General features: G+C 42.8%; 1 pseudogene; it reads left to right on the top strand.

The window, feature by feature from the left end:
- Positions 1–6,657: 6,657 nt before the first annotated feature.
- The window catches only part of LOC118001923, a 10,450-nt pseudogene continuing 8,410 nt past the window's right edge, over positions 6,658–8,697 (top strand).

Here is an 8,697-nt window from a genome sequence, read left to right as displayed (position 1 = left end):
GGGGGGCGGGGGGAGACAATAAAACCCACTTTTCAGTCAGCGGCCCCTCCTGTGCGCATCCACACGCCCCGACGGGAATCGAGCGAGCCCCCTCCCCCTCCACAGGCCCCGCCGGAGCCGAACCGGGAGTCACGCCTTACGGTCTGGGCCTGTTCCCGCTGTGTGATTTCACGGTGAAAGTTTTTGGTTCAGGTTTAAATGAAACTTTTCTCTTTTCCTCTCTCACCCGGATATGGGTAAATACACGACTGACTGAGCCTGCCGGGCCCAGCACGGCATGAGAGGGAGCCGAGCGAGCCCGAGCAACTATTATCCACTTCGCTCTGATTACTCGTGTGCGCTCGCAAAACGCGGACTGGACTCGGCGCGGGCCGCCGCCGCCGCCGCCGCCGCCGCCCGCCCGGCCGGGCGCAGCCTCGCGGGCATCCGGCGGCCCCGGGCCGGGGGCTCAGCCGCCTCCGCAGGCGCCCGGAGCGCGGCGGCGTGGGGCGGCGCGAGGCCGCACTGTCCCCTCGTGCCTCGTCTCCTTGCCAACCGGCCGTTCGCGTGTTTGTTTTCACGTCTAAAAGGAACGATACAAAGGTGGAAAACGAGTCTGACGAGCAGACAAAAGAGGGAGAAGGGCAGGGGAACAAAGTTGTCTGTTGGCCTCAGAGGTTTGGAGGAGCCGACGGAGAAAGAAAATATTTGGGCAATCTGTGCGCAAAAGCACTGCCTTTCCCAGGAGTTATGTAATTTTTCAGAATGTTGGCCTCTCTGCCTTGATTTGGGGCCATCAGCGTAATTCCCACAACTTCTTCAAACTGCGAAATTAGGAAAGAGTTTAAGGGAAGGTTAGCCGCCTTCGGGCAGCGTGGTGCCCTGTACACAGCAAGTACTCAATAAGTGCTGAGGCTGGCTGCACCTGCCCCAAAGATGATGTTTATGTAACTATTTTTTAAGGCACCTCATATATGCGTGTAGGCTTATCAATGAAGACGCAAAAGCATTCCCAGAGGAGCATTTTTCTTACAATGCTCTTGTCCTCTCTCTAAAGGGAAAGTCTTCAAATAAGTAGCCTGGTGTGTTATGCTCCAACTTGCACATGGAAATGTAACTGTTGGTGCCATAATAGTGACAGCTGAAGTTTAGCTCGTGTCTTCATAAATCTATACGACGCCTTTCATCATATTTCAGAGGTTAATGTGCACAATTAACCCTCTTGATATGAGTTCGTTTCTAAGCAATGTGAAACAAAACTAAAAGGAAATACGTATTTAATAAATATAAGACCAATAGTAATGCAAGTTGGTCGAATCTAATCTTAGAAATGTTTCAGACTTTGTTCTTTTAAAAATACTCTATTTTGTCACTTTATGGTGTTTTAAATGTTTTTATTATTGTTAATTTGTCACCTAGTAACCTTCTGAATATCTTCAAGCAGGTTTTCTTAACCTAAGCAATGCCTCCACTTGCACTAGTATGGAACTCGTTTACATGGAGAGAAAGCATTTGAAACTGGAACTTTCAAGAGGTCACACTAGCTGAAATAATATATATGATTTTAGTGGAATATAGTTTTCTAAAATCATTTCATTCTTCGGCTTTTTTAAATAAAGATTAGTTTATTTTCACTGCAGTGGTTATTTTTATTTGCTTGAGCAAGTGCAAATATGCTAATGACTAAATAGAAAAAGATAGGTGGGAAAAACTGGTGACTAATTGGTGGGGGAGGGGAATCAGGTGCACACCCAAGGGTCATTATAGAGTGTACAGACAACAAATTGCAATTCTATGCAAACAACTGGAAAACAGGGGTTGTATCATTGTGTGTAAGAGAGAATTACAGAACTGTAAGATGAATTCATGCCAAATCATTCATCAGTTTTTGCCAAGAGAATACTACATCTTTGTTAGTGTGCCTTTTTGACATTTTCTCCTGGATTTTCTCCCTTTATGCATTCAAATACATACTAATTATACGCAGTACACCACAAAAGTTGAATTTTTGAAGTTTTTCATATGCAAATATAAATATATGTCCGTTTTGTGTGTTTACACATATATTCTAAAATCAATTACATATTTATGCTTTTAGATATTTAGACCCAAACTAAATATGTACATATAATCATAAGAAAGCATTTTTCCAAACTGATGAAATATGTCAAAGTCAATTTAAGCAGGTGTAGCTATATCTTGTGGCTTATGTTCACAACTAATCCTGAAAGGGAAAATGAGTCACCAAGTTCAGCTCTGGCCCTTTTCTTAAAAATATTTTTCATATACAAAAATCATGGAACTAAAGATAAAAAATTAGGTATAGAAAGTCAAAATCTCTTTTAATCCCGTTTGTTTGAGCAAGTCAACTAGAAGATTGGAACCAAGAGGCTCTGAAATAGAGGCCCCCAGCACAATGAAATCAGCCTGCTATAAAAGCCAACACATGCCAGTTTCTCCTCCCCAATGGCAGATGCCACACCCTAAAGCAGACAGAAGGCACTGCAGTCTGAAGGAGAAGCACAACACAAAGCCGGCAGGACTTGGTTTTGTCTTTTAAACCACAGAGAATGCTAAAATACCTTCTTGAAAGCATCCTTACCGAAGACAAGTAGCGGGCTCCTATTCACTCGGCTTACAGTTTTTACACACCTTCTCAAGAAAACAAAATAAAAGCCTCTCAGAGTTTCATGTGAAAATCCATGACTTAATAGACAAAAACAGCAATTGTCAGGGGTCTGTTCGAAAGTGATGAAACAGGTCCCCATTTCACAAAAGCACAATTTGAACCATAGATGATAATTCTCTTGTATCCACTTGCCTCGATTATCCTATATGGCAACACTACATTATTGTTTCCTTTTGATGAAATAAGGTACTAGAAATTAACAGGTACATTTTTTCCTAATGAAGTCCTTATTTTTACACCTCTTGCCTAATTTCAAACAATAATGACAACTTTAATAAGTCACTCTAACCATAAAGTGACAGAGCTGAAGTCCCTCAAGCTGGGGAATGGCCACCAGGCCCCTGCAGCCAACCTCCCACCCACAGGTTACCCTGTGCCCTCATGTTTAGCCAGGAGATTACCCATTATTTTCTTAAACACTCCTTTTTGGCTACAAAAAGGATTGATTTGTTTGGGGTTTTTTTTGGGGGGGGGGAGTTACTAGATGAAAATACTAATATTTAAATACTGCTCCTTTTGAAGAAGTTTTAGGGGCCCGAATAAAAGACTCTTCAACTTGCCCACTTAAAGAGGATTGAGCCAGATGGTAGTTGAAGAATGCCACAGCTCTGTTCTTTTTGCCTCATCGTAGCCCATCATTCTGTTTGCTTTCAGATTAAGTCCCCTTTTACTCTTCTGGTTATTTATTTGATAACTGAAACTATCACGATTCACTAACCATCATATTTCTCAGTATTCTTCATGTAATTTGGAAGCAATTTAGAATAAAGCCCTGTCAAGGTTTTACAAATAAGAACTATTAAAGAATAAGGCTTTGGATACTTGCTTTCCTTTTAGATTTATGAGAAATGCGATGAATGGAGCTAATGGGATTTCCCTACTGATCTTGGGCAGGGACTTTAAAAAGCACTAAACAATTGTCCTTTTCACATCTCTGATTTAGACATCAGCAGTGAATAACTGAGTAAATGCAAGATATGGGACATAGCATTTGATTTGAAACAACTATGCAAATTAACAGTGGCCCATAAGTTTAAGAGGCAAACAATTAGGTAGGATTTGAAAAAAAATCTAGGCAAAAATAATTTAAATAAATTTGGGGACTCTGACGAATAATAGCACTATTGTACTTAGTAAGAATATTATAGCACGGATAATCAACCTGGATGGGAATAAATTACACTTACTTATCAAACAAATATATCTCGAGTCTACTTTTTGACGTGCTTTGAGAATAAAAAGATAATTATTATCTTGGTCTTGTCCTAAATAGGGGAGATAAACAATTACCTTAGAACATACTCGGGGCTGCCCTGAAACGTCATAGAGGGTTTGGCCAATAAAGGAGCAAGCTCAGACTTCCCCACCCAACAACATTCCCTGCAGCTATTCCTTGTTGGCAGCCACCGACCAGGCACGGCTCCCTAATCCTCAGTCTGGCACAGCTCTGACGTGACACTGGGAACCCACCACTGTTGGGGCTACACTTCCAGAACCTTAAGTCAAATTTACCATTAGGCTACTACAATTTCTCTCAAGGGTCCCTAGAAACATAGTAACATCAGTGAAATATATGAAGAAACACCTTATTACATTTTAGAACATTGTACTTTTTATCTTCTATTTGACCATCCACCCTTTGAATGGTGTGTAATAAATATTTTTTATTACAGCCTAGTTTAGAAATTTTCTATAACTTTTAGATAAATATGTGTGTGATGATATTTCTTTAATTTTATTCCCATCAAAATCTCTTACTCGGCACCTAAGGTGCGTTTCAATACTCTCTCCTTCTACAATTATGTCATGTCGTATAATCATCTGTATGGCTTCTATCACTGATATACCCTGCTACGTGGATAAGAACACTTCATAGATAGCTCCACTCTAGTTCTTCGTAAGTAACTACTGGGGAAGTAAACCTATTTGAAGTCATGTATAAGAATCAAGAATATAAAGGGAAGTCATTTGGAGAGCAAAACACCTCAATTTTCTGGAAAGATTTTAGTGACTTATCTGAGGCCCTTCTGGGTCTTTTTCACGTGTGATTAATTGCTTCATAGTACACATAAACTTCTAAAATAAGACTACTCTTCAAGCACAATAAATTCCAAACAACTCATGTGCATTAATGTAGTGCGTGTGTGATTATTTTTTAAAGATTTTATTTTATTTATTTGTTTATTTATTGGGGGTGGGGGGGGAGAGAAGCAAACTCCTCGCTGAGTCCAGGGCCCCATGCAGGCTCGATCCTGTGATCCCCAGATCATGACCTGAGCAAAAACCAAGAGTCGGACACTCAACCAACTGAGCCACCCAGGCGCCGCAGTGCAGATGTGATTTTTATTTTACCCTGCTTATATTCAATTGCTTTGTCCCTAATCCATTAAGACAATCAGTGGGCACCTTTAAGGGTAAATTATTGACAGTGGCCTGATTGTTCTGGTGAGGGACAAAGGACTTGGTTATGTGCTTTCTTTCACAAGATGAAATTCACAAATTTCATTGAGAAATTTGTTTATCAGTGCGTTCCTCTAAGAACATCCAAGTTGTTAAGCATAATTTTTTTTTTTCCTCTCCCTAACTTAAAGGAAATGTTCACACTGTGGCGTGTTGCTGTAGGCCTTAAAATTCAATCAGCTATCCTTGGCATCTTCTCTGACCCTCAGATGTCTCCTGTCTCAAGCCACACTTCTCTCTGGTGCTGGTGACCTGCTTTCTCAAGGACTGTGTGTGTGAAGTTTTCCCTCCCAAAGCGTAACTCACAAGGAGCAGCTGGGAAGGTGGCCTCTTGGCTCAGCCCCATTCATTCAGCAGGTAACTCCCAAGTTACCACTGTGCACCAGCCCAGTGCTAAATTCTGTGGCCATCACAGCGGGATGGGTGCAGGGAAGGAAAGGGGGGACTTACCACACTGAGTGAACCTGCTGCTAGCCAAATGGTCACACTAATAAATGTATAATTGCGCAGAGATAACATGCTCCGAAGAGACAGGGTTCTAGAAGGGCAGTAGATGAAGAAGCCTGACCCAGGCAGGGCAAGTTTGGCTTGGGCTCAAAACCGCCGAGTGAGAAAAAGAAGAGAAAGGGCATCCCAGACAAGAGGAGGCCAGTGGGGCAGAGAGCCGAATGGGGCAGGTGTACCAGGGGCAGCTGCAGACGTGGGGGCCTCCATGCTGGTTCCGGCAGCCCAATTCGGCCAGGGCTGGTATTCAAGAGCAGTGCTAAGTAACTGCTGCATGTGAGCATGGGGCTGACATGACTGCATCTGGGTTGTCATGGGACCCATGGTTACTGGGAAGACTGGGTAGAGGTGGAGCCAGAGCAGACAGGAGGTAGAATGGGGGACTGTCTCAGGGGTCCAGGCTCATCTCTCAGGCCAGGAAGGCCTGACCACCTCCATTTCTTGAGGCTCTAAGTGAATTATGATACGAAGAAACACTAAGGATCCTAAAAATGTGTTTATTTTAATGTTTACGTTTTTTCAATTTATTCAGCCTCAAAAACACAATGTAATCAAGGTGTGCTTTTTTATGCTTAGAAGAACTCTAGGACTTATTTCTAATTAATTCAGGGTGCCCTACAGCTGTGTGATCTGTTAATAGATCACAAATTTTATTTATTTATTTTTTTTGAAGGTTTTATTTATTTGACAGAGAGAGACACAGTGAGAGAGGGAACACAAGCAGGGGGAGTGGGAGAGGGAGAAACAGGCTTCCCGCGGAGCAGGGAGCCCGATGCGGGGCTCGATCCCAGGACCCTGGGATCATGACCTGAGCCAAAGGCAGACGCTTAACGACTGAGCCACCCGGGCGCCCCAGATCATAAGTTTTAAAACAATATGATGAAACCCTTTTCATCTAGCCACTGTATCTGTAGGAATAAATGTATAACCTTACTTGACAATACAAAAGGCTAAATTGGAGACTCTGTAAATGGCTCTCTGAGTTAGCTGTCATGATGAAGCCTAGTCCAAGTGAGAGATGAGAGATGGAGAAGTTGGATGAGGACAGGAGGGTCCATGGGGATGGCAGTAAGAGAAATGACCCCAAAGAGTCCCCCCACTTAAGAATGTGTGGATTGTTAAATGCTCAAGGGCTCTCAGCCAAGGAGATGAGTGGGAGCTGCAATCCAGCCAGAGCCTTACTTGCCACTCATTGAGTCCTGGCACAGGACTGAGTCCACTAGAGGATGGGATGTCTTTTTCCAACTTACACAAAGCATAAATGCATGCCTGCAGTGACCCTCCGTGGGGCAGATGGTGAGGAGAGGCATGGTAAGACTTGGTAACAGTTCAGATGTGTGCATGAGGTGATGGATCAGGGCCTTACCTCTCACTTCTTTCTCCTCCCCCACCCCTCCCTGGCCCAATGTATGAAGCAGTGGGAAACTCCACCTTGTGTCCCCACCATCCAGTCCCCTCCTCCTGTCCCTCTATACTACCCTAGTTTCCTCTATACCGCTCCCTGTCCCCCCCACCCTTCCACTGCTCAGATAAGCCAACTTTGCTCATCCTAGAATCTCAAGTTGAAAACAACTCAGATCCATATAGTACAAACATTTTGTGACCTGGGAGCCTTCTCTCCTATCTAAGAAATTTGTGAGATTGAGATGATCCAGGGTAAACTCTTCGAAACAAATGCACAAAGTGGGTCAAGACACCAGCCCCCGGGGGGTGCCATGCTTGTTGTCCTCAATCTAAAGGACACCTCCCAGCTGTGACTACTTGTCCCCTGGAATTATGCAGTGTGGCTCCCCTGATCCTCTCTATTTGCCAGAGGCCAGAGCCATCGTTTGTAGTCCCTGAAAGAAGGCACAGGAAGAAAGCAGAATCCTAGGTTGGGAAATGCCTGGACCCAGGCAGTATTCTAGTTTGGCATTTATATGGCTTTCTGCCACCTTTCCACAGCTGCAAACCTTGGGGCAAACCACCTCGTATATCTGGGGGAGGAAAAGGAGAGGCAAGCCCTGGGGTTAGGGCAGTGTTTGGAGCACCTAGCACACCTTCCCTTCTTACTCACTCACTTCCCTATCTAAGGATAGGGCATCAATCTAGAAAAGGGAAAACCTCAGGCAGAAGTAGTTGTATTTAAATCAACAAACCAAACCACTTCTAAGCTGCTTTGAGTTTTATAGCTATGATTACTAAACATGTATTGCATCTATCCTGGGCCCCACATAGGGACACATAGATATGGCAGAGAAGCAAGTTCCTAACCCACCATTTGTTCTCTTTACCCTTCGTAGCTAAAACATTTTTAACTGGGCACATGACCACCTGTTTAAAAAAAAAAAGTCTACATTTCCCAGATCCCCTGGAGATAGGTGTGTGGGGTGCTTAAAGGGAGCTGTGCGGCTGGCTCAGTTACTATCGGCCTTCAGACTTGGTTGATGAGAGAGAAAAACCTCTATCTTGTTTAAAGTACTGCTGTTTTTTTTGCTTTGTTTGTTTGTTTTTTTCTTTTTCTCTCTCTCTCTTTTTTTGTTAAGTAGGAAACAAAATCTAAACCCGATAGAGTGCATATGATTTCTCATATAATTCTCACAATGCTTCGAGAGTCCAGTAAACCGCACAAACCTCGATTTCATCCTGTAGAAAACAGAAAAATAACAGTACCTAATTCTCTGGGCTTTGGAGGATTAAATAATCCTTGCAAAGCTCTGAGGACAGTGCCTGGAACAAGGGAAGTGTCTGATATTATTATTTTATTAAGCCCCTTATGTCCCTCTAGCTGGGTTATCAATTCCTTAAGGACAAAAAGTCCCCACCTTCAAGTTCCTCTTCTATCTTCCACCATACTCAGAACAATCCTGGACCCACTGTGGGCTCGTAGCACTTAATTGTGAAAAGAACTTTGTAGCTGAACACAAACATCCAAGTAAAATTATTCATGTGCATTTTCAAATTAATTGTTTCTTTCAATGCAGAGAACTGATGTAGCTTAAGGAACAATGCCTTTATGTGGCTAGCTAGTCATTTTATTTATTTATTTATTTATTTATTTATTTATTTATTTATTTATTTATTTA

This window comes from Mirounga leonina, unplaced genomic scaffold, assembly GCF_011800145.1.
Source record: "Mirounga leonina isolate KUSES-001 unplaced genomic scaffold, KU_Mleo_1.0 Mir_55, whole genome shotgun sequence".
In the NCBI taxonomy this organism is placed as follows: Eukaryota; Metazoa; Chordata; class Mammalia; order Carnivora; family Phocidae; genus Mirounga; species Mirounga leonina.
Note: the sequence above shows the minus strand (reverse complement) of the source record. Positions and strands in the feature narration are given on the sequence as shown.